This window comes from Rhinolophus sinicus, linkage group LG03 (genome assembly GCF_036562045.2).
Source record: "Rhinolophus sinicus isolate RSC01 linkage group LG03, ASM3656204v1, whole genome shotgun sequence".
Classification (NCBI taxonomy): Eukaryota; Metazoa; Chordata; class Mammalia; order Chiroptera; family Rhinolophidae; genus Rhinolophus; species Rhinolophus sinicus.
In genome coordinates this window covers 192,095,777-192,122,309 of record NC_133753.1, presented here as the reverse complement: position 1 = coordinate 192,122,309, position 26,533 = coordinate 192,095,777, and the positions used below count along the sequence as shown (strand labels likewise).

Here is a 26,533-nt window from a genome sequence, read left to right as displayed (position 1 = left end):
CTCCATCTCTGAGCGTGAACATTTGGCAGCTTCTGTTCTGAAAACTGTGTCGGGTAGAGGCTGGGGGCAGGGTGAAGGGCAGGAGCTCAGACTATAGTAAGTAAAACTTCATTTTTTTCCCACTCTTCATTTGCAGTGCCCCACTTTAAACACTCTCCCTTGTGGCCCTGGAGTTGAGAGACTCTAATTTCATCTTCCCCAGAGAATAAACCTTGAGCTTTCACCAGGGTGGAGAAGGAACAGTCACCAGCTCCGTACAGTGGGGTCGAGGATTTGGGGCTTGAACTGATATTTAAACAGATTTCAGTTAACCTCCTGCTTCCAGTTGTATTTCATGCCTCACGTCCCCACTCCTACAAATGTTTGGAAATTGCCGTTATACATTGGCCTATGCGTACTGCTTGGAGTTTTCTCTTTGCGTAGTGCTTGGAAGTCCCCTTTCTTGGGTGTCATATGTTGATGACTACTTTAGCTTCCATATTTTATCACTTCAAAGACTGATCCAACTCTAAGATTTTATTTTATCAGTTTACTGTCTGGGTTTACTGTCTCTTGAATTGGGATGACTTACATTTGATGGCATGTGAAAGTTTAAAAGTAGAAAAAGTTGAGAACCACACGACTTCACTCATATGTGGGATATCAAACTGAAAGCAACAAAAGAATAAGATGAACAAATGCAGACACAAAAACTCATAGACTCAGACAATAGTTTAGTGGTTACCAGAGGGTAAGGGGGGAGGGGGGTTGTAGATGAGGGTAAAGGGGATCAAATATATGGTGATAGAAGGAGAACTGACTCTGGGTGGTAAACATACAATGTGATATATAGATGATGCACTGCAGAATTGTACACCTGAAACCTATGTAACTTGACCAACCACTGTGACCCAAAAAAAAACTTTAATGTTGCTTTCTTCACAGGACACAAGTAACTCTAATAGTTGATGGGATATCACTCTTGATGAAATAGAATTCTTTATTCACCCATTCTCTAGGTTTAGGGGGTTATCCCTTTTAAACAGTCTCATTGCCATTCTGGTGAGAGAGCAGGGGTTAATGCAAGGGTCCAATTCACCTTCTTTATTTAGAGGTCAGGTCATTTTCTAAGAGAACTTGGAAACCTCAGGTAAAGGAGCACATGCCTGAGTAAGAGTGAACCTAAAATGCCTTTGGCCTCTGCACCATCTGCAGAATGCCCTGCGCTAGAAAACTCTAATTTCCACAGGTGGGTCCTGCTACTTTCGCTCCAAGCAAAACCATATGCCACACCCGGTACCATGACACAGTCCTTGGAAGCAGCAATGCCAACACAATCAAGCCAGTTCTATGTAAAACAAGAGAACAGAAGATCATTTCTGCTATTTATCTTCAGGTGCTAAGATTTAATGATATCAGGGAATCTGACTTAGTGACTGTTTGCTGCAATACTGGAGCAAAATCACTGTTCAAGTGTTTTTGAAATATTTTATTAGAAAGTGAACTATGGTCATTGTCTGCACAAACGTTGTACTCAGATGTTCTTCTGCCTGGGAGAGGATCAGAGTCTAGGACTGTGGTTCTCTATCTTCTGGCTTCTGTCTCTGCAGGAGAGATGAAAGACCAGTTTTCCACTTTGTAGAGATGGGTTTTGCTCCCTAGTATCCTGCATCTTTCCATTTATCAAGGATTTGCTTCATCAAGTGATCCTGAGTGACCTTTTTCCTCACATCACTTTTCATTCCCATTTAACATGAATGACTTGACTTCAAAACCACAAACTCCTGGTAGTGCTAATTCCATCCCACTGAGATACACTGCGAAGCCAAATCTAGAGGGAAGGTGGCACAAATGACCCAGTAATAATATGGAACCACACAAAATGTCCAACAGATCTGGAAAGAACAAGCCATGATGTCAAAATGGAATGGAACAAATCAATGTCAACTGTGGAACTGTGCAGACCTCATTGAAGAGTCAAAAACAACGGCAAAGAGCTGTCTGTGAAAGTTCACAAAACTGACAGATACATGTTTTAAACAACCACAATGCCATCCTGGGTCACCAAGCAAGACACAGAAGACAGGAAGCAGCACCGTAAGGCGGACTCATGGATCCCGTTCCAGAATAGTTTCCATAAAATAAAAATAGAATAAACCAACTCCTTTAATGTGTAGGATTCCATCTTCTCTGTTCTGCCATTTTTGTCTTGCTAAATGCCATTATTCAAATAAAGCCCATTTACTATAGTTTACTCAATTCATCTAAATGTAATAAAGACTCCACGGAGTAAAACAGCCCACATTTCCTGTTAAAGATCATGTAAAATCCCACCATGTTTGATTAAAAAAATAAAAATAGTGATGCTACTATATTGGTGACTCTTAACTGCATCATGATAATCTCTAGAGTGTCTTTTAATGCTTAGTGCATAACCCAGAACTATGGAATAAAATGTATAGGTAAAGGGGCCCTAATATCCACATTTTGGAAAATGTATACTAGTGGTTTTCATGCACATACCTGCCTGGGAATGACTATTTATTGACAACAATACAGAATAACGTAATCACTATTGGAAGTATTCACTTCCCATGTATCGTACATACTCTGCTATGTGCTTTACATGCATTGACTTATCCATGCCTCACACTGTCCCAATAAGGTAGGCATTTTATTGTCTGAGATAGCTCAAACTTCAAGATGTTGAGTAGATTCCTCAATGATTAGCTAACACTAGAACTAGGAGGTCTAACACAAACGAACTCTTCAGAACCCCAATACCTCAAAACTCTAGGAGTATTTATTATCACTGTTTTAAGAGAGGCTATAGAACCAGGAACAATACAGCAAAAATAATAACACAAATTTCCTTAATAAGGGACAACTACAGCTTACCATTTCACACTCCATTTTATTTTAGTATCCCTTGCCTTCCTAGAAATTAAATATTGGAATTATTATGTTCAACCATAGGAAGAATTATACTCACTGTACTGTTCAAGTTCACCCTACAAGTGAAATATCCCTTTCTAATAATGGCCCTTAATTTGAAAAGGGCCACTGCCAAACTCAGATACAGCGGTACCTCAGTTTTCAAACGTAATCCGTTCCGGGAGACCGTTCAAGTTCTGAAACATTTGAAAACAGAGGCACGTTTCTTAATAGACAGTAATGCAAAATGGATTAATCCATTCCAGACCTGTAAAATCAACCCCTAAAACTGCAAATTTAGCGTGAATTTTACTATCTAATGATACCATAAACCCATAAAATTTACGGCATTCGTAAACAGAAATGTTCGTCCATGGAGACATTCGAAAACCGAGGGACCACTGTATATGCCATGGAGGCGATGAGGGTGGTGAGGCATTATGCTCCAACGTCCTTGCCTATGCTTACTACAGGAAACATGCTCTATCTGGGTAATAAGGCATTTGGCAAGAGGAAACTCCAAAATTCCCAAAGAATTCTCTCATTAGATCCTTGGAAATCAAAAATTGTCCCCAACAGTATGGTGATGTTTCTGCTTAATTTACGCTCTTTTCACATTGCTGCTCTTCAGTACTACAGATTTCTCTGGTACATAAATGAAATGAGAAATGAACACCACATCCATACTATGTGTAACCATGGGTGGAGATTGAGCCATCCCTGCTTACTTGTCTGGCAGCAAACCACAAGTTGCAATTACTTTTGGAGTTATTATTAAGTTTGATTAGACGGCAAGGGCAATGCTATGTTTTTCATCCAAATCTGTAGTACCAAAAAATATTTATGGAATGAATAAATAAGATAACAGCAGGGCAACATATATTATGTGCAAGGCATTCTGCAAGGCACTGAATGACACAGGTAGGAAAACATGGGTACAAAATTAGTTCAGGTATGAATCCTGCGATGGTTAATTTTATGTGTCAACTTGACTGGGCTAATAGATGCCCAGATAGCAGGTAAAACATTATTTCTGGGTGCGTCTGTGAGGATGTTTCAAGAAGAGATTAACATTTGAATCAGTTGACTGAGTGAAGAAGACCACCCTTTCCAAAGCTGGTGGGCATCATCCAGATCCCGAAGAGCCTGAATAGAACAAAAGGCAGAGGAATGGCAAACTGCTCTCTCTGTTAACCTGACACAGGCACGTCCGCCTGCCTTCAGGCATCAGCACTCATGGTTCTCCGGGCCTTCTCACTCAGACCGGGACTCACACTATTGGCAGCCTAGTTCTCAGGTCTTTGAGTTTGGCCTGGAACTACACCAGCAGCTTTCCTGGGCCTCCGGCTTGCATATGGCAGGTTGTGGGACTTGTCGCCCTCCATCATTGCCTGACCCCATCCCTCATCATAAAATCTCTTTCTATATATTTCTGTATACCTTATCAATTCTTTTTTTCTGGAGAACCCTGACTAGTACAGATCCAGAAGACAGTTTTTAAGTGTAGTAAAAAAGTGGAAATCAGTGCATCATTAATTAGAATACAAAGTAAAATGTAAAGTTGTGATGAGAGAGATATAAATGAATTTGAAAGATGACATCCAATTAGGGAAGAAAAAAGGGGCTGAGGAGAAGGAAGAAATCAAAGACAATGGCACATGCAGAGGGGTGCATTTGAGATGTACAACGAGCATTTACTATGTGACCAGGTAAAAGGGTGGAGGAAAATCATTGCTGACAAAAGAAACATCATGAGTTAAGGCACAGAATTAGGCAACTACAGAATGTGTGCATGTGTTGCAGGGAGTAATTAGAGTTCGATTTGTTTGGAGTATAAAACCAGATTGAGTATCAAGTGAATTAGATCAAAAGATTTGACTTACGTAAAAGCTAACAACAATCTGACTTTCCTCATTTATTTAATATGATACACCATTTCATCTATTTCCATACTCTAAGTAAGAAACTCTTTGAAATTGTATTGAAGTCATTCGTTTCCTTGACAAGAAAACACTTAATAAAATCTAAGAGTTTTTTGACATCTGAAGGTCAATAAGTAACACAGAACGTGTACTACATTACAAGGATATTGCGCAGCAAGGGTATTAGTTTCCTTGTCCCTAAATGTCCCTGTCAACTGCAAAGCTTTTTCATAATTAGCTGGACACAGTGAAGTCCTCTGGCTTTGTGGACACAGACAGCTATTGGCTCCTACAATCGAAGAAAGAGTCTCATTTCTCCTCCACTTCATTGACATTGTTGACATTTCCTCCTGGTGATTTTTTGCATGCGTATCTTGCAGAGCTCCCATTCCTCATTGCCTCCAGAGTGGTTGCTAATTGCTACTGTCACATCTACTGCTGATTGAGGGGGCTGAGGTTACCACAGACCTCACATCAGGTAAGAGGGAGTTATTATTATAATCGCACCCTAAAATAAGAGTATAGTGCTTTTACTGCTTGTCTAATAACAGCTGTATTATTATTCTAATTATTTTATCTTCAAATGACCCAGTAGAAGATTTAGGATAGGAAATACAATCCAGTTGTGTAAAGAGGAGGGAACTGGCCATCAGAGAGGTTAAGTGAATAACTCAAGATTACTCAGCTAGTGGTGGAGTGGAAGCAATTACACAATGACAGCCCTGCCAACGTGCTTCCCTATTCTTGACAATATATGCAAATGTACACATGCAAATATTCTTATGTTAACTTCTTTAAATCCAAATGCGACAAGAGGATTTTCTTTCAATTTTCATTTCTTATAATACTACATATTCAATTAAAAAACACCTTTTACTGAAGTAGCTTCACGACTTGAACATTTCAGTGTGATGTATTCTCAGATCGACTTCAAAAGAATGAATTGAATTTAAACCTATCTTCAATCTGTGATGGTTTTAGTTTCCTTTCATTTTTCCCTCCCTCTTTGAAATTCCTCTGCTGAGAATGAATAACGCACAGCCTAACAAGGGTTTTATCCATATTTGCGTCTCAATAATCAAACAAGAACTTGTAGGACTATACCACTGTTGTAATAGTTTATATGTCGGAGCAAAATGAACTGTGAGCAATAAATTCCTTCTATAGGCACCATCCTTCCCCATCTCCCCAATATGGAGAAGTGTCTTAATGGATGTGTATTATCAAGTTTGCAGGGTTATTTTCAGTCATAAAGAATAGTGTACCAGATGTTCCTGGTACACTGAATTTGTCACACTGTAGACAGGCTAATATCATTACGTGAGACCACAGGGGAAAAAATAAAAGCTTCACATTTAATCTGTATTAACTACCAGGAGACCCATCAAGGCAGTTGGGCTAGCTCATGATACGGCAGCTTCTAGCAAATTAGCAGCCCATAACAACTTAGTTATAATGAGCTGCAAGATCTTACACCAGAAGCTCGACTCCATTAACGTGAATTCTAGTACATGACTTCATGCGCAGAGTATAACCTTAACATCTGTCTGTGCTTAGCCGATATTTTGTTTATGCCTTCTTAGGAACAACTGAATTATCCCCATGTCCCCTGAAACGAGGGGCTGTAATTTCCATCAACGGCACTTTTACCTGGTACACAGGGCAGAGCTGGTTGACATCAGCCCGCCTTGGCTGCAGAGCTGGACAGCAAGCAGCTCATGATTCCAGCAGCTGTTTTGTACATATTAGCCCAATTTTCTCCCAAACAATTTTCCTTTGCTATTCAAGTGGGAAAAGCAATAATCTAATCAGAAATTAAACGGGCAACAAGGCATGCATATCTAATAAATACTGCAAAACTTGTATTTAGTTAAACTAAATGACTTAAATCGCATCCTACAAAACTCAGCATGGACAATCTTTCCATTTTAATAAACTTAGGCCATTTTTTGTCCTTTGTAAAAGTAATGTCCTCTTTCTCTTCCTGTGGTAGAGTGGAGACTCTTAGGGATTTGGGAGAAATAATAATAATATCACTATAATAATTATTATTATTTCTGTTTTACACATGAGGAAACAAGAGAAATAGATTGCCCACAGTTAACTTGTTGCTAAGTTAAAGGGACAGTCAATGTATAGTTTAAGGTATTTCTATGGAGTTTTAGGTACAGGGTGAATAAATATTTATGTGACTAACTTCCCTATTATTGTTTTTTCTTAAACAGCAGGTGTACATGAATCACTTGGGCAGTTTTCAAAATCCACACCCCTCTTCCTACCCCAGAAACCTTACCTGCAAACAGTGGGTGCTGCAAATATCATGATGAGCTGTGCAGATTTTTACACCTCCAAACTGCAGCTAGTTCTAATCATTCCAGATATAACACCTTTCCAGTCTCAGAACTTCCTGTGTGGATGGGAGCTGGTAGATCACTTAATTCACCATCCATCCTTCTGGAAGGGTCCGCCTTCTAACATGCCCCACCTGAGAGCCAGCAGGGACAGCGGCTCACACTCAGAGCCACACCATTCGTGAAACGTCTCTCTGGTCTTCGAAACCATAATATGCCTTCTTATAAAAAGCCAATAATTGCTTCTGCTTCTGACTTCTGTTCTAGTTCTGTCTTCTGACTCACCAAAGCATTACAATGATGTTGTCAATGATATGATACCCCCCTGATATGTGAAAATCACATCTTCTTTTCTAGGATGTCAACAGGGGCAGTTCAGAAGTCTCAGCTTTGTTTTGAGAGGTTTCCTCATTCTGGCCACACCTCTGCATTACCTCTCATTTGTGGATGCCATCCCCCACCCCCACCCCAACTTCAAAATACCAAACATTTCATACAGTATTCCAAACACAGTCTGCAAAGCATCGAGTACTTAAGCATGATTTGTCTTGTAGCACCGAAATTGACCTTCCATTAATGCAAGCTAAGATTACATTAGCTTTCTTAACCTTGTCAAACAGTTGCCTTACACGAAACTTGAATTCCAGTAAACCTTTAGTAGTTTTTCCCTCTAGGGCTGCTAATCCGTGCTTCCATACACGCTATACCTGTGTAGTTAATATCGCTGGCCGTATAGACAAAGCTGGACACGGGTCCCAAAGTTTTACCTTTATGTTTTTAACCTCCAATTTATTTCAGCATTTTAGCTTCTTTTGGGACTTAATTCTTTATTAAACATATGAAATTTCCTTATTTGAAGACATTAGCCCAGTCTTTGATTACAGTTTTGAATAGAAAGTGCCTAGCTTAAGGCTTCTCTACCACACTCTTTTTCATGTTTCTAATGATTTACGAAATAGTGGATCCAGAGAGAAATAGAGGAACAGAAACACATGCCAAAAGCATGTCACCAGCATGCAAAGGTCAGCATAAGCTTCGGATTGTCTTCTCAGACCTCGATGGAATGAACCATGAAGGCAACACTGTCTTACTGGCCCCCTATAGGGTGCTTCTTATGCACTCGTTGGCTAATGAAAAATCATTCACGACTGTATGATCGTCTTGGTCAGTGACCCCTAAGTCTGCTTATGATCAAGACAGAATCATACAAGGACAGTGGCTGAGTTTAATAAATGTACCTGTTTCTCACATCTCAGGTTTTGAATTTGAATTTGTTAACTTCCCTACACTGTGCTCAGCTATGCTGCTCAGTTGGAGCAACAATTCTCTCTGAAATGGGGTGCTCGGGACAATCCACTGGGGCAGGGGAAGTAAAGGTTGGATTTATGCTTACATTTATTGCTTCCATTGATTAAAAATGAGATTTTTATTATATTTTTTAAAATATAAACTTTGATATGGTGGTATATTTATATCATGCACAAATAAATAAATAAGCACATAATAGATATTCTTGCTAAAGAGACTTTTACTGATCCAGGAATGAAATTAGTGGAGGCTGGGAACCCCTGGCTGGACACCAAGGAGCCAGGTGAGACCTCACCTTAGCCAACCTGCTCTACTCCACAGCTAACTGGTGTACCCCTAACTTGCACTGGGGAGCCCCAATAGAAGAAATAATAAAATCCCATGCATTTGGAAGGAATCAGAGAGGTAACACCTTTAATTTTGCAGGTACGGAAACTGAGGGGCAGAAGGATTAAGTGACAAGACTGAGCTGCTTCCAAGCCGTTAGGGGACATTCCAGGGAAAAGAACATGAAATGAAGTGACCTTAATACCAGGACTGAATCTGACTGTGCTCCATTGCTCATTCTCAGAATAAATTAGCCCAATGAGGACATTAACCAGCAAACAAAAAACGAAAGCCAAAAACAACAACAAAGAAAGGAAAGACAGAGGAGGGATGAGAAGGCCACAGCTTCCGCTGACCACCTTTCTGGTGACAGCACTTGGCACAGGGACGTGACACAGCAGTGGACTAAGTGGCAACTGCCTTCCTCAGGGGAACACGGTCTTCTAACTTTAAGCCCCTTTCGAATTCTGCCTTCAAAAGTTGTGTATGTCCACGCTGTTCAGAGATGGATAACACATTACTGAAAAGTACGTAAAGGTTTACAGTGCAGGCACATCCACTCAAAACGGAGTTCTATATATGAAAGAGGACGTTACTATATACTTTTAAAATGACATGACTTTGCCCCTGCATCACAATGAGGAGAATGTCACTGTGCTTATGGGGAGAAAGTAATGCACAAAGCATGTCCCCATTTTCTTAAAATCCTACAGTGGAGTACACTGGGGCCAACATATAAAACTAAGCCTCTGACCTGCAGCCCCCCACCACCACTTTCCTCCCCCCCACCCCACACCGCAGCTAAGGGACCTATTTTATACCTGGTTAAATACACTAAGAATTTTGCCTCCAATAAAAACTCATATATTCTCAAGGTTTCCCTAAGACGTCAATGTTACTGAGAAACGAGGATAATAAGAAAGTTGTCTGGCTTCCTCTTAAAAATGAAAGAGTAGGTTTTACGAAACACTGATAGTGACAAATCAGTTGGGTCTCATTAGGATGGGTGTAGCCTCTGTGTCACCATAACGCCTTCTCCTCCCAGATTGTTGTTGTTTTGAAAGGAGGAATAGCGAGAGTAATAATACTCATTGACTTCACATTCTTACTAGAATGACAGCTCCATGAAGGCAGTGGCTTTGCAGCTCTTTAATCCTGGCTCTTACAACAGACTAAGTGGAAGCTCAGTAATTTGTGTTGAAATGATAACTGTGGTATGCCATTTAATTTAAAACATCCTAATAGATCTTTGGAAATAAGAGCATCCACAGGCTTATTGAATAGAGTGAAAATGATACTCAAGGCTGTACAACAAAACAAGCAACACAAGGGCTGCCAATGAAAGCAGTGAGGAGAGAATGAAGAAGTGGACTGAGGGACAGGATCTACAAGATCAGGCCTGGACGCCCCGTCTAGCATTAGCCCTCGCAGCACTGAATGGCCCATCTCGCATCCAGGCTGACAGTCCTTTCCCTCCGTTTGCCTATCTCCTCCTCACTCTTACGCTCACACATACACATACAGCATTTCAGAGAGTAGGTCTGGAAGCATAAGATTTGGATTAATCACATGCCGTGGACCCCTCACTCTCTTATCACCTTGAACCTGACATTTGCATGAGTCTCCAATGTGGCAGATCGGACTGCTCCAATCTCTCTCCTGCTCCTAATTCTCTGCAGAGAACTCTCAGATCACCCTTGGACTTGTCCTTCCACCTCCCTCACAGCCCGTTTCTGCACCTGTCTATTCAGAGAGTTGGTTTTCAAAAGCTCATGGGTCTAGCAATCCTCTAGAGAACCCATGAAAGAAGCAGATGGTCCAAGCCCAGCCTTTGAGACACTGAGAAGGAAGTTGCATTAATAGCCGTTGTTCAAGCTGAGTCTGCTATGGGTATCCCGTGACAGCCCATCACCAAGCGATGAGCTCCAGGCCCTGCAGGGTTCCAAACAGGGACTCGCTGACTAGTGGGTGAAACAGTTTATAGTAAAAGGAAGGACAGCCTGGAGCAACTGGCTGGAGGTGAAGAGTAAAGAAATACAGGGAGATGTCTGCAGCGGGGGAATGGGGGGAGAGCCATGAACAGGCAAAAATCTACCATCATTTTCCAAAACCTAAGTGAGATAGTAGTTAAGCTGGACAGTGCTGGTGAAGAGAAGGCTGAAGGGGAGTGAGCCGTGGAGCTAAGCAGACATGGGTTCAAATAACCTCTCGCACTAATTGTATCTCTGCGACCTTAGACATACTACCTAATGAAATAATTACTCAGCTTAATGTTTCTCATCTCTTGTACAGAGATATTATCTGACCCAGAGGCCTCTGTGAGGATTTAATGGGATGTAAGTAAATAATCGGGAGCACACTAAATTTGCTCAGTAAGTGTAACCATTATGATTTCCAAGAAATAACTAAATAAAAAGATCAGATTTACAAGGCTTTAAGTGAAAAAACGTGAAGTTCCTATTTAATTCTATAGACTCTGAGATGACATACGCCCCGACATGGAAAATGTATGACAGTTGGCCAATCGGTGTATACTACGTTTGCCACGTATATGCTGGAATTCCCAGAGTCCACAAACTAACCATCAGCTCCAGAGCAGCAGCTCCCTGTGCTGCAAACTACCCTGGAAGGAGCAGGGCCAAAGGGCCCCACACCCCAGGGCCTGCGAGCATGCAGACACAGCCCCACAGCTGAGTCAGAGGTCCCGTCTTTAAGGCTTGTGCATCTCCGTCTCTGCAGTTACAGTTTCTAATTTCTGGCAGAACACTCCATGATAATGTGGGTGCACGTAATCCCCAACCTCAGCACCTAAATTTAATTACCTTTAACATTTCAACGCTGAATATAGTATCTCTCGCAGAAACTCTATTAATGCTGATGCAAATTACCAGAAATCGGTTCAAGAAGGGCACAAGGGCTTGAAATGAACTGAGCAGCTGAAATTCACGAAGAAGGGACACGAGGACATGGAGGTTATTTATGCAAGGAGTGCCTCTCGCTGGAGGAGCGTGGATTCACAAGTTACACTATGCTTGAAACGGTAGCTGAGGTTTATGGAATGCAGAAAAGCTCTTCTAATCTCTCTGCCTCATAATGAAACAACCAGACAGTTCACCAACACTTAAAATAAGCTTTTTCATCTTTAAAAACCGACTAGTACCTTTGGAAGCCTGGGACTAACCAACTGGGTACTGTTATTCCTGGAGGAAGCAACCCACACATCTTTGAAAAATATTTACACACTGGAGAGGGTCACTATGTAATTAGCTACATTGTAGCGTTTATTACATTTCTGAACCTGGAAGAGTTTATTTTTAAAACCACATGTGCTGAGTTTAATTAAACTTGTCAAATGCATGATGAACTTGATGCCATAGAGCCCAGAGATCTGACCCATAAATGACGAAAATATACCCACTGTTATGCTTTCCAGGTAAGCCAGCATTAGACATGGCCAAAGAACACGAGACACCATTTTGGACATGATTAATAATTATCAGTAATTCCTAGGATCCTAAGAATGTATTCCGTTTTTGTTTTTCTGTAGAAATTTAACAGAATTGCTTACTAAATATGATCATTTAAACAATCCAGACCATTATATTGCTTTTCTCATATTAACAGACGCTAGACACAGGCAGAAATACATGATTCATAGTTTAGAGATTGCACATCCTTTGTTGTGTGTTCTTCATAAAAATACTTTGGAGAATATGCAGATAAATCACAGAAACTTAGGGAGAGCTAGGATGCTACAGGAAAAGTCACAGCTTTCATGGTGGAGGCAACAGACAGCTACAGAAGCCGCAGGCATCGTTCAAGTCTCCATCGCTAGAGAGTGACAAAAGAGAGAAGACACTGGGGTCCTCTCCCAAGGGCCCACCTGATGCCATAGACTGCACCACAGACGGGAAATACTCAGCTCCCATTCTGCGATGAGAAGCGAGACTTAGCCAAGAGTGTTGGTGCATAAAGATTAAGGATCTGCCTGTGTTTGATCACTTGCTCTTACACTTAAGCTAGAATAATGGGTTTCAAGTGATAACTATGAATATTCACTACTTTGTCTTCTTTAAATCTGGAAAAAAAAAAACCTCCTAAGTAGAACAGTGTATAGTATTTGGTGCCACATCTTCATTTGTTCATTTCACAACTAAGGCAGGTATGAGTCTAGGTAATGGGGCTACATTACTGCAAAAAATCAGAGGAAAACCCCTGCCCTCGTGAAGTTTACATTCCAGAGGAGAACATAGACGCTGAACAAAATGGACCTATCTGTGGAAAAGGCAATGGAGGAAAATAATGCAGGAAAAGACAGGGCAGGCAACTAAAGTAGGGTTGTCAAGAATGGACTCATTGACGAGGTGATATCTGAGCAAAGATGAGAAATAAATGAGCGAGTGAGACATGTATACACATATCTGGGGTGGGATGGGGGAGCAGAGGTAATGATTTAAGCAGAGGAAAATGGCTAATGCAAAAGCCGCGTGCTGGGAGCATGTTCTAGAAGCAAGGAGTGCTTTCCACTGGAGCAAAGTGAGTGAGCGGGAAAGAAGACTCTTAGGAGATGTGGGACAGGCAGGGTGATGGGCAGCAGACTGGGAAGGGGACGTCTTCTGACCTTTACTCTGCAGAGAGAAGTAACATAATAGAATTCACTTTTTCATAGGATTTCTCTGGCGACTACCTGGAAGTAATCTTTATAGTTACTCATTGACAGTTATTTTGTGCAAGTCTTATTCTTTGATGCATATTAAAATGCACTTAATATCTGTGCATCCTGGGTTGGTAGGCTCATATAAACACATTTTAATGCAGTGTAAAAACTACAGCACTTTTTTGGGCTCTCCTTGGCCAGGCCTCCACTAGGGCAATTATTTTACTACCATGTTTCCCTCAAAACAAGACCTAACCGGAAAATAAGCCCTAGGATGATTTTTCAGAATGACATCCCCTGAACATAAGCCCTAATGCGTCTTTTGGAGCAAACCTTAATATAAGACCTGGTCTTATTTTCTGGGAAACATGGTATGTTACAGTTCCTAGTTCTCACATCCGCAACCCCACCAGATTTTTCAGTTCTTGGACCCTAGGGAATACCTCTTTCCATTGTTCTACATAGCACCTCATACCACGCTTACCCCATAGGAGGGATTCAACAAAGACTTGCCAAACATAAGGTAATGCAAAATACAAGAATTATCAACTATAAAACAGAACTCTAAATCAGAATTCGCAAGTCAGTAAGCTACTTGTAGCAACGCAAACACAAATATTTGTCCCTAAACCATTCCAACTAGAACTTTTGGTCGGACTTCTGAGCTCTAATTCTACAACGTGACAATATAATCAGCTGAGGTGGAACAAATCTGGGATGGTCTTGGCAAATATATTTTTCAAACAATTGAAACTAATTTTCTTAATTGTGTGCATAAAACTTATGAGTAAAATAGTAAAATGCCAGACAGGATTTTGCAACTAGCGATTTGGAAACCCTCAGAGTGTACATTCTTTTCATCACATTTTGTTGGACTCTGTTTATGTTTTAGAATGCCACCTGAAGGATCTATTTAATATGTCCATGGATGTACCTGCATGATATAAATACGTGGATTAAAAAAAAAAAAAAAAGGACACTTCAAATACTCTAAATTGCTTTACCATATGAAATATTTGTATCTGGCAATGGCAGGTAATCATACCATCTAGATACCTTGCTTCCCCGAAAATAAGACTTAGCCGGACCATCAGCTCTAATGCGTCAGCTCTCGTGGAGCAAAAATTAATATAAGACCCAGTCTTATAATATATTATATTAGACCCAGTATTGTATTGTATTGTATTGTATTATATTACATTACATTATATTATATATTACACCCAGTATTATATTATATTATATTATATTATATTATATTATATTATATTATATTATATTATATTATATTATACTGGGTCTTATATTCAAATAAGATGGGGTCTTATATTAATTTTTGCTCCAAAAGACTCATTAGAGCTGATGGTCCAGCTGGGTTTTATTTTCAGGGAAACACGGTAGTTAACCTTTCATATTTTTTTGAAGTTCTTTCTTTGGATCACATGCATTATAATGTGCCCTAGAGTTTGAAGATGTCGTGTCACTTGAACCCATTACATTGATGTTCCACCACGCATGAGTGCCTAGACACTCTATTCCTTAAGTAAGGCTTCACAGTCGTTTACCTGTATACTTAGGCAGTATTCTTAAATAATGGTCAATGTATGGAAAACACTTTCAACGGTCAAAGTCTTCTTAAAGCACTATGTTCAATCTATACTATTGAGGTTTACTTTCATTCCTTAAACATGAAAAAGATTTCTTAGCCTTAATATGATTAACATAAACTTTAACTTCTAATTCATTGAAATGGAATATTTACTAAGAGGTACTCTCAGAATATAAGCGAGCCTTCCGTTGTTAGCATCTTTAAAATAAAACATATATACATTAGGCAATTAAAATACTAAAATGTGTGACAATATATTTCTGATAAAAATAAATCATTTATGTCAATATGGTCATTATTTGTACTTAGTAACTGAGTTACAATGTCATTCAAATTTCAAATAATACTATTTAAGTACAAATCTTATCTTGTGATTGTCATAATTAAGTTGAAAATCATTCACTGTCCCTTTCATCCATTTGGAAATACTCGAAAGATAAGAACCTAAAGCTTTTCGGAGGCATTCCATTTTAATTACAATTTTACAATGTACACCTATCTTATAAATACATAACAAATGAATATACAGTTCCCATAGATTGTCATCTCTAAGTCACCAGCTTTCTGAAATCAGTTCATTTTTTAAATCTTTTCAGCATCACAAATATTTTCCTTAACTCTAGTGGCTACACAGGTGATATCTATGCAGTCATTATAAATTTTGGTCAATGATTCTCTCAATGAATTATCTGAATAAAAGAAATCTTAAAACACTTTCTATAATTATGAGACATGTGCATCCCATTTACACCTGTACCATTTAGAATGATCAAAACATGTAATTATTGCATTCTATTTCTAATATAAAGCTCCTCATTGAGAATCAAATAATCTCTGTAGGAAACGGAAGTCAATGCAACAAGTTAGCTGTCCAATGTTGAATTTTTAGGGACTTTACACAATGACACTAGTTGGGTGATTTTTATGACTTTCCTCTCAATGAATACTTTCTTTCTGGGTGAAATTATTCATTTAATTGTGTACTGAAGGAGGAAAAAAGGGCCACAGTTTCCAAATTAACTTTGAATAACTTAATTCTCACTTAGTTATAAATGTCTATTTACATGGATAATCATAACCTTCATGAAATCTAAAGGAAGGATGCATCTATGACACACCAAGTTTTACTAAAAACAGAAACTAAGCAGTTACAATGGTTAGTTGGTTGGGAAATGGCACATCGATCCTCACAACTGCTTTCTGTTTAATTCAGTTATTCGGCATTTAAAATTTCAACGTTAATACACTGAGGAAACTGACCACCAAAAGCCGAGAAAATAAACCCTACCCACATTTTCTACACATAATTCCCAACCTGCAGTTGTACAACTTTAACTGAAATCACCACAAGAACATTAATAATGAAAGCACTGGAAAAAAAACAAAACAAAAAGCATTTAGTTTTCACTGGCTCTCTTTTACCTTTGGAAACAAACGGTCCTTAAATACTTCAAAACTGTAGTCTACGCAAACAAGTCCACTAGTCACAAAGATGAGGGGAGACTTGCAAGGGGTGCGGGCGGTTCCAGGCTTCTCCCACCTGCTCCTCTCTCCCCGAACCGGGGCCTCAGGGACCCCAGAGGAGCTCAAGAAATCACTAATGGACTGGAAGAACAGCCTTGAAAAAGTCAGGACGCCAAATTATCCTAGTTTAATTTCTGCTTTCACTCACAGTTTAAGAGAAAGCGAAGCAAGACGCTTCAGAGATACCACAAGCCTAGTGGCTGCCTTCTTCAGAGAGAAAAGAATTGAGTTCAGCCAGGCACAAAGGTCTCCATGGCAACAGTGAATTTAGACCCCCATCGGCATTATTTATGCAACATTTCATCACAAAAGGACCCTCCCACAAGCCTGCTTTGCAAATTCTACTTTTCTAATCTTCCATTCCTTTGCCCCGAATTTGTATCTGGATCTTTAGCTCTCTGTACCTTATAATTTGAAAAAAAAATCCCACAGAATCCTAAAATTATTCTGAAACTGAATTTAGACTGTGTTTCCTTGGTGAATTCAAAGGCAAAAGATAGATTCAAAACTGTGTACAGTTCATATGCAAAGCCAGGCTAGTTTTCCTGTGACAAACACAAGTTTATTCAAATTATTAATTTTCTTTTGAAATGAGATTGTAATTCAAATGAAGTATAAAATGTGGCAAAATGTAACCAACCCAGAAGGCTCACAGAAAAGAGAACTTGTTGAGATAATGATTTTGAAGCTAACTTTTCTACACGGATATCCACCGAACCCACGCCCAGCAATGACTGCATGTCAGATAACACCTGTGAGGTTTTTCTTCACCTGATTCTTTCTCTCTTTTAGCCAGGAGTTCTAAAAACATAAATTCAGCAAAGAATTTCAGACATTTTTTTATTGAAATGTGTACTAAATGGATCCCAGGTCCATGTTTTGTAATTAAATGCCCTGGAGCAAGTTTTTAACACAGAGATAACCCTCCAAAGTAATTAGGTTACTAAGTATAAATAAGATGATAACTCACAGAAGAAACATTTTCTTCAATTCTCAAACAATCTACAGCTATCACTGTTACCACAGCATCTGACATGTTGAAACACTACTAGTCCTCCTTTGAAAAGGATCACATTTAGTATTAGCTCAAATAAGAACTGTGCGAGTTGACTTTCAAAAATTGAGCTTTGATTATTTTTAAAACAATACCGGCTTTAATCAAACACTGAAACAGTACATGTTTTTTAGGAAGAGTAGTTCTTATTCCACACCGTCCCAACCAGTCCCGCTCTCCTCCAATACCTGCAGATTTCAGTCATGCTTCTTGCTCTATGTCCTCATCGACTCTACATGGTCTTGAAGAGAATTCTGTGTGAAAGGCTTGTGGGTGTCTGCATTTCCTTCAGTGCATACTTGGTAAGACTTTGTGTTGCCTGCAGGATAGGCAAACACCCCATTTCATAAGCCCAGGATACGATATTCACCTGGAATGGGTGCAGCTCATGGAGCATCCTGAAGCACAGCTGACCTGCATTCTCCATGAGGACGCCCCTGGGGTTGAACAACTCACGGCCCCACTTGGACAGTTACACAATATGTGTGACTAAATCATTCAGACACCACTGACACCGAAAATTGAAAAAATGAATTGAAGAGTCAGGCTGGAATGACTCTCTTTTAGGAAAATAACTTTCCCGGGTGAAGACACCCACCACTCAGACTTGACATCCCAGTTCTCTCTCTTCCACACCTAATGCCTTCTTTTTGGTTGCTTTTATGTCTTTTCCCCCACTCTGTTCTGTTTTGTTTTCTCATCCCAGTGCTTTCTATGTCTCCATTATCTATTCTTGATGCTTCTAATATCTTAATGATGCTTCTTGATGCTTCATTATTTCAGCAATGGCTTTATTTGGTCCAATTTTCCCATGAGCACTGCAGCTCATTGTTAGTCCTTTTATGTCTTCTTTGTCTTATCATCATCTCTTTGATTCCTTTTTTTTTTTTTTTTCATTATTTTAAATGTCTTTAGGCTATAAAAAGGAATACGGCTAACTTCCTCTCATGTTACTTGGGGGTAATTTTATTTTTCTGGAGTTATACTACTCTGCCTTTTGTATATTATTGTTGTGTTACTTTCTCTTCTTTCTGATTTGTTTCTTTTTTTATTATTGTGTCAATACACTATCTTATATTTAAACAATTTGGTTTATCACTTAATTTTAAATTATGACGACTTTACCTTGGCTCAACTTTTGCTTAATGACAGATTGAGGAGGAGAGGGAAGTGACAACTGAAAATGCAGTCCTGTAAAACCCCTCTGGATATCATTCTCTCTTGTAGGAGCTTGTCCTCACAGGGCTTCCCGTATCCTCTGGGTCCCCTCATGTCTTCAGAGCAAAGTGTTCCAGTGAAGGATTGGGAGTCATGGCCCTTCCTTCCTCCCTTGCCTTCTTCCTTCCTTCTTTTTTTTAAAATGAAATCTGCACACTGTATGATATCTATAAAGTGATGTCTAAACTCTGTACACCTCCTTTTCATGAATTTGTGGCTGATTCTGTTCCTAGGATTATTGTAAATGAAATTGTATTTCTAATTTATTGCATTTTTGGTTCATTTTCACATTTCTGTTAAAAAAGCAGAATGAACTGAACATTGTGTGATATCCATAGTATTTTACATTACATTTGCAAGAGGCATAAATACTTGTTTTTCATAAAATTAAACAGTCATTAGCCATTTAAAAACAATCTTTTCAAACAAGGCACAGAGAGGAATCCCTTTGATTTGATAATGAAAAAATGACCTAAAAGTTATCATCAGAGTTAAATATTCAAAATTTCTCCTTAGATATGAATGAGATGCCATTCACTCACTAGGTAACATGTACTGATAAAGTAAAAGCAAAAATCCAATGTACAAAAACCAGTTATCAGCACAAAGAAATTAAAACAATAATAGTGTAGTGTTTCTAGCTATCATAGAAAAACACCCAATACCCAGGATTAAGTCTGTGAGGGTTGGAAGACCTCATCACATACTACACAACACTACTGAAAATATAGCAGACCTAAATTATTAGAGGGAAACTCCGTGCTTATGGATTGGTGGATTTCATATTGTGAGGATTTCAATCTCCTTGGATTAATTCATCAATTTAACACAATCCTGATCCAATCCATTTACGTGAAAATGTGAAGGGCCAAGAAGATCAAGTAGTCTTGAAGGAAAGAAACAAATGTGGAAGACTGGGTTTACCAGGTAAGAAAGCCGTGACAAAGCTGCAGTTATTAAGCCTATGCGGTGCCCATAGAAGGGGAGAGACATAGAACACTGCACAGGAGAGAACCCAGACATCAAGCCACACATGTACCTAATTTATGAGAACAGTGACACTGCTACACCGTGGGAAAGATGACACTTTCGCCTGGGTATCTAAAAGGTGAAAAAATGCACCTGGACTCCCATCTCAAAAAACACACAAAAATCAATTCTATATGGAATGTCAGTCCAGATGTGAAAGATTAAACAACCAAGCACTGAAAGTAGCCAAGGCTTTCTTAAGCAAGGTGCAGAAAGTGCTAACCATACAAGGAATTTAAAAAGTATAAATTGGTCCATGTTAAAATTGGGAAATTCTGTTTATCAAGAAACAAAAATGAAGGGATGCTAATGGAAGAAAACATTCGCACTCTGTGTGTGTGTGTGTGTGTGTGTGTGTGTGTGTGTGACTATGTCTGTTAGGTTGGTGCAAAAGTAATTGTGGTTTAAAAGGTTAAAAATAACTGCACAAACCGCAATTACTTTCACACCAAACTAATATATCTCTATATCAACAAGTCTGAAATACAGTATATGTACAAATATGATAGGCAATTCAATAGAAAAAAAGGTCAAAATACTTGATAAGCACCTCACAGAAGAGGATATCCACATAGCCAATGAACAAATGCAAAGATAATCAACTTCACTACTAATAAGGAAATATGCAAATTCAAATATTCATATGATGCCATTATATACACACCAGAATGGTCAAAATGATTTAAAAAAAAAAAAGATAGGAGAAAAAATGACAAATATTGGCAAGTATTCGGTGTTATCAGAACTTTCATAAACTGTGAGCGGGAATGTACCATGGTAAAAGAAATTTGATGCTTGTCAATCTCTCTGAAAGCTCGTTATATGCATACTCTATGTCTCAGCACTTCTGCTCCTAGACATACACTCAACAGAACTGTGCCATAATCACACCAGGAGAATCTACTATGAGGCTTATACCAGTGATATTCATATCAGCCGCTGGTGCCTGGGTTTTGTCCCATGAAATATTCTATTTCTCTCTCTTTACATGGGCACGGAAATGCCCAGTGATGAGAATGGATACAGTATGGTATATGTGTCCTATGAAATACTATTGAGCAAAGAAAATAAACGTATAACCAAATGCAATATGATGGCTGAGTCTTACACACATAAGTTTGAGCAAGCTACACATGCATTTTTCTGTATGTATGTTATACTTAAATAAAATCTCTTAAATAATTTGCAGTCCCAGATTTTTGGAAGTTATAACAGACATGCATGAAAACAGGAAGATCACTTATCTACTAATGCTCCTGAATTTAAAAAAAAAAAAAAATATATATATATATATATATATATATATATGTATATACCATTTTAATTTCAGAGGTTTCCAGCAATATCCTCACCAATTTTGTTTTAAAAGAAAATAAAGAATTTTTCAGTCTTATAAAATAAAAGTAGAACTAAAAAATAAAGAGATCACTATTTTGTGCGGCATTATAAATTCTAAAATAATTCCCTACATTGTGGTTCTTTTGGACAAATAATTCAATTTTGTGGAGAAAATGTATAAAAAGAAACAAACTAAATTTTAATGCACTGGCCACTTTAATCTACTAATAGTGACAGCAAGGTAAAAGAATAAATAACACTAATACAGGAAAGCGTTAACATTATAAATAAGTGACCAACTTTGGAATGATTTCCAAATAAGTTTAATGTTTAAAGTTTGTTTATTCATTTTTTTTTTTTTTTTACTTTAAAAAAACAATCTTTAGAAGCCACTTTTTAAAGACTTTACTCTCTCCTGAAATTTTGGCTTTTCATTTTATAAGAATCAGCATTCCCATGTAAAACTCTGTAATTCCATTTATTTGTCCAGACTCTAAGGTATACAATTATAAATGATTGACAGCCAAATTACTGAGTCTGCCTTTCAAGGGGCACGGGTGAAGCTCCACTGCAAAGATTCTTTGGCAATTAAATAGTTGCAGGGAGTAATACTTTTAGGGCCAGCTCAGCTTTTCATTTGTAGTCCGTAGCTCTCTCTGCTGTCTATGGCCAGAATGGATTGTAGGATGTGGGAGAGAAAAGGAGTAAAAAGGAAGAGGAAGGAAGTCCAACAAACAAGGCTGGACTTTTGCCCAGGGCTCCTGTAGTGACAGCCACTCAGATAAAACTGAAACCCCTGCGCTGCCTGCTGCTGAGCATGACCTTGTGTCTCACATCTCAGAAATAGGACACCTGGTACTTAGGGGCTGCATATACACCTCACACACCAGCATGCATTCTTGAATCAGTGTAAATTTGAACCCCGTAACTAGTAGTGTAGGCTATACTAAATTTGTTTAATAAAATATATTTTCATTATCATTTGCCCTATCAGGATATAAACTTCTCACCTGGAACTTTTCACAATGGGCAAGTCACACAGCTTCCTTCACTTTGTGCCGTAAATTAAAGCTCATGCAATGACAAACTAACGCCAAAGGATTTCAGAGGTAGTGCTCTATGCTGGCATGAAATTAATTTCACTCTATTCAGGCATCCTTGGTTTCTTGAATAAGGTGTGTAGTTGACCGTCCCGTAACAGTTCAGCAAACTCCTTGGCATTCCTGATGTTGTAAATTATCAATCAGTGAAATTCGCATGAATTTGTGTTTTGGGCATAAACAAAGCCAGAAGGCAGGAATCCCCAGTTACTGAATATTTGAATGAGATGAGGGCAAGACAGAATTTAGGACACGATTCGTAAAACGCATTAGTTAATCAGAAGTTGAAACAAGTACTCTATGGAATACTACTAAAATACCACAATGAGCCAGTTTTGTTATGAATATATGCACTTTCCAAATAATATTCATCATAACAAATTCAGCATTCTCATTTTAAAAGCTGTCTCTCTCACTGTCCTTCACCTCTCTCTCTCTCTCTCTCTCTCTCTTTTTCTCTCTCACATACACACATACACACACACACACACACACACACACACACACACACATAGAGATCTTGGCAGAAATGTTTAATTACAGAGGAGAGGTTCCTTATAGAAGAACTCAGATGTATATCAGATATCATATTTTACCTTTTTCCATATTTCAAGCCCACACTGAAGGTACTATCTACTAAGAAATAACTCATTTTATCTGGCTACTAAGAATATTGCATCCTAATCCCCCAGTATTAAGAGTAGCATTTGTTTCAGTGTTTTGCATAATTAGCTCATGTCTTTGATATTCTTTAACATTTATGTAAAGTGGTGATCATGAATAATACTCTGTCAAAACAGAGTGGGCCCTGTTTCTTTGGCCGGACTTAGGTATTATGTCATCGCCCTCGCCTGAGACACCTAAGGAATACCAATAAGAAAACGCACATGACTAAGCATTTTAAGTTCTTCCCACAATGTGTTTGGCGAAACCACTAGCCAAAGAGAATACTTTAAAAATATTTCTTTGCAAAAAAAAAACCCCAAAACTGAGTTTTGAAGAAATCACAGGGGTCCATTTAAAACAATCATGAGTACATTCTTAAAAACACGATATCTTTCAATACATCCAAGCGTAACTACATACATATTTTGGTATATTTACTTCCAGTAGTATAGGGATTCCTTGGGTAGTATCACAGTTTCTTACATTTAGCCTGGCACGTTCTGTCCTCTTTTAAGATTTAACCTGTGTCTCTCGGGAAGTGAAAGCATAGAGGACTGTGGCCACTGGAGCTCTGTCATGGAGGTGGGGATTATGGCTCGATATGGCCGACATTTCTATAAGCCTAGGATTGTGGTGTTTTCTTTGTGCATTTTGTTTGCTTGTCAGCATTTTTAAAAGTTGATAGCAGCATTTAAAATTTGGTCAGCAATCTTCCATGAATCACAGTATATTTGTTCCGTTTCTTCTTGAATACCTGAGGACAATTTCCAAGTTTGTTCTTTGTCCTGAGCTGGGGTTGGAGGTGTCTGGAGCAGGGGAGGGAGCTACCTAAACAAGCCCAAACTGATCTTTAATCAAAGCACTTTAATTTGTAACATTGTAGATTATGCAAATGTGAATCACACACACCAGGTTCAGCGCCTTATCATTTGTCAAAATATTATATTCTCTTCTGACAATTTTGAAGACTTCTCTACAAGGCATTCAGAATACAACTCTCTGAGTATTTCCCAAATATGGTCTCCAGAAGATGGCAGCCTTTAAGTTGGTCCTAGAATTGATGTTGCCTATTTTAAATCAGATACCTATGGACTATACTTCCAGTTCTTTCAATCTCCTAAATATGGAGGTTGCTCTCTTCAAACTGCAGTCCATCTGGAATGAAATGTTTCCCTGGCATTTTCACAATTTCTCATGCCATCTGATGGACTGCATGAAAATTTAAGGCTCATTTAGCTCTGTAGTTTTATGCTCTGTTCCCTACTTTTTCTCCAAAGTTCACAGTTTGGCCTCTGCCAATAATGTGATTTCCTTAATTCACAATCGAGCACTCTGGACTGGGGAATATGAAAAAAATAATGAGGCTAAGAAGAGGAGGCATTGTATTGGGTAGGTAACTCACTACCGGATAACGGGGAGAACTCACTTGCCCCACCCTGATATTGCCTCTGTCCACATCCACATGTGAGAAGGAACAGTTGTCTTTTCTGTTGTACTAAAACAGCAGCTGAAGCATGGTTTCTGCACATATCCAAATGGAGCAAGTTATTATCTCGTGGAGCGATGAGGAAAGAGATTCAGAGATTAAATAATTTGCCCCAAATCGCATGGATTTTAAGTAGTGAAACCTGTATTTGAAGTTAAGCACTTTGACTTCAGAAATTATGTTCTGAACCAGTAGAGATACCTTCTCATAATTACTTAGGAGGTTTTAAGTTCGTCTCCCAGGAGTCATGCCTAAGCATCACACAAACATCATGTTCTTATGGGGTTTGCGTAGCAACGGAGAGTCAGATTATCCACCCCGCCCCCGCCCTCCGCCCTGCCACCCCACCAAGGACAAAAGTTCCGATGAGGAGAAATTCCAGCCCTAAGAATCAGCCAGGTTCCGAGGGGAGCCAGCACCCCAAAGCTGCTCCCCATCCAACCTACCTACTATGTAATCCTTCACCAACTATGGTTTTGCGTACCATTTGAAAGGTCATTTAAAGCCGATATCGCATACAAAAAGTTTGAAAATCCTTTATCTGCTTACATTTGGATGATTTGGTTGCACTTCCTTCAATAAAAGGAAACACATATCACTTTCTACTTCACTAAAGCCTCCTATGGGAAGGTTTACAAATGGAGGACATGGCTGTTACTTTTACTATCTTTTAATATGTAGACGGAGGACCAAAAGCTGAAAAGAAAAAAAAAAAAAACACCTATCTTCAGTCACCATGACAATTTATGAGAAGTACAGGACTTAACCAAAACATTTCATCAGTAAGTGACAGGGTAAAACATTAATATTCATTAAAGTTAATATCCATTAAGGACTGGCTCATAAAAATCAAAGTACAGTGTCTATAACAACAACAATTATGCACAGGATAATCTGCTTTAGATCATGATGCCGTAACAATATGTCCTGAAAAACTCAGAGAAATAAAAAACACTAAAGGAGAAAAGTGAACTAACATAGTAAGTTTTATCTCAGATGGATATTTCACTATGTCTTTTTGGAAACTTGTGTCTTCTAAAACTTTTTGGTAAAAGTTCAACAATATATTTTGTTATAGTTATTCACTAACATTTTTGGAGGTTTATTTTTTTCATTAACACCATTTGTAAATGAAATTTTGAACATGCCAACAGTTGTTTTTATGAAATATAGTATTTCCCCCCAAATATGGCATCCATGGATGACAAAAACTTTCAGTCTTTGTTGTCTGTTTGTTTTTGCTTTTTGTTTTATTTTTGCTAGTTCCTAAAATCCAAAAGTTTGGAAATTCTACTGATCTATGAGGATGTGGATCAAGAGTCTGATTTATCCCTGGGCATGCGATGAATCAGGGCAACAGAAAAGGGATTAATGAACCACAGTTCAGACTTTCCATTGGGGTTCATACGTAAGTCACAAAGGTTATTATTTTGATGAGAAATGGCCATTGGAAATGGCTATCCAATTTCTTGAAGGTCTTACTGCATATCTAGAAACCTCAAAGGTACACGTTTCTTCTGATATTCTGATGACATCCTATTGCCATCAAATTGATACTTGAGTTACATGCTGAGGAATTTCAATGCTAAGAAGTATCTAAAAAATGCATCAATGTACCTACTTTCAGGAAATCCCAAATATGGGGACCATGAATATTTGTTATCCAATTCTGAAGCACAGATATAAATATGAACCTCAGCGTAAATGACCCACAATTAAAACATGCAACTCAAACTTCCACTTTTCCATCAATCATCAATGTTTCCCACATCTGATATTGTTAAATGTCCAAGACAATCAATGAGGTGTTCATCTACTAAGAGGATTACACATCTCCATTAATATATCAATATGTGACCACATTGATTTTTGTATTAGTATGTGAAAAGCATTTGCTGATATTTAAATTCTAAGCAATATTTGTGGCACCCAAAAGCTATAAAAATATCTATGTATAACACATACCAAATATTTTCTACAAATATATTAAGGACATTGTATATTTGATTTTTCTAAATTGAAAAAATTTGT

General features: G+C 38.5%; 1 protein-coding gene across 3 annotated transcripts in view; it reads right to left on the bottom strand.

Annotated features, from left to right (window-relative positions):
• CTNND2 (catenin delta 2) overlaps positions 1-26,533 on the bottom strand; it is an 826,448-nt gene that overhangs the window by 537,315 nt on the left and 262,600 nt on the right. Inside the window, exon 1 of one of the 3 annotated variants that reach the window (XM_074329073.1) lies at positions 16,510-16,530. The exons of the other annotated variants lie outside the window; for them this stretch is intronic. The gene's annotated coding sequence lies outside the window, so the exon portion shown is untranslated. Of the gene's footprint in view, positions 1-16,509; positions 16,531-26,533 lie in introns of those variants that run through there. 3 annotated transcript variants of the gene reach the window in all.